The following is an 805-nucleotide window of genomic DNA, read 5'->3' on the forward strand; positions in this document are numbered from 1 at the left end:
GATTCGTGATAAGGTGATACTATGAATTCACTTCTTTAATTGAAATTTAAAAGTGTACCTTACGCTACATATATATATGTATGTATGTATGTCCAATTGCTTTGACAATACAAATGAATAGAATTGAGAGGGAGAGAGAGAGAGAGAGACAGACAGACAGACTGACAAACAGAAAAACAGACAGACACAGACACACACACACACACACACACAGAGCCAGCCAGCCAGCCAGCTCAGCGATGACATCACGAGCCTCTCTCAGCTGACTGCTATGACATCACAGAGCACGTACATTCCGTTGCTTGCCGTCTGTCAACCACTCAGTCACTGCCAGCCAGACTGGCTGGCTGGCTGGATGGGGGGGCTGCTTGCTGCTGCTGCGTACCTTAGCAAGCTTATTTGCTTGACCGGCCTTCCTACTCCTCTGCCCACATGCCCACCTATGCCCGATCTGCTGTTCACCTGGATCACAGCTCCGCCCCAACAAGGCAGATCCTCCCAAAAATGGTACAAACTCACCCACGATCCCCTCCACGGAAAGCTTTAGCAAAAGGCAAAAGCGTTATACGTAATGAAGAGGAACCCGAGTCCAAGACGCATCCGACCAGCCATACATATTTGTGTGTATTAAAGATCACATTTTCTTACATTTAGTTTTTCTGTACTTTATTACATCTTATTGTGATTTATAAATGTATTGTTTCTTTTCCATATGTATGTATGTATGTGTGTGTGTGTGTGTGTGTGTGTGTGCCTGTCTCTGTGTGAAAGTGTGTGTGTGTGTGTGTGTGTGTGTGTGTGCCTG

At 45.5% G+C, this 805-nt stretch overlaps 1 non-coding gene across 1 annotated transcript; it reads right to left on the bottom strand.

The window, feature by feature from the left end:
• Positions 1-476: 476 nt before the first annotated feature.
• On the bottom strand, positions 477-591 carry LOC136732695 (U5 spliceosomal RNA). Its single transcript, XR_010809979.1, has one exon. It is a non-coding gene; the product is annotated as a U5 spliceosomal RNA (small nuclear RNA).
• Between the last annotated feature and the right edge of the window lie 214 nt (positions 592-805).

The sequence above is a fragment of the Amia ocellicauda genome, unplaced genomic scaffold, assembly GCF_036373705.1.
Source record: "Amia ocellicauda isolate fAmiCal2 unplaced genomic scaffold, fAmiCal2.hap1 HAP1_SCAFFOLD_35, whole genome shotgun sequence".
Taxonomy (NCBI): domain Eukaryota; kingdom Metazoa; phylum Chordata; class Actinopteri; order Amiiformes; family Amiidae; genus Amia; species Amia ocellicauda.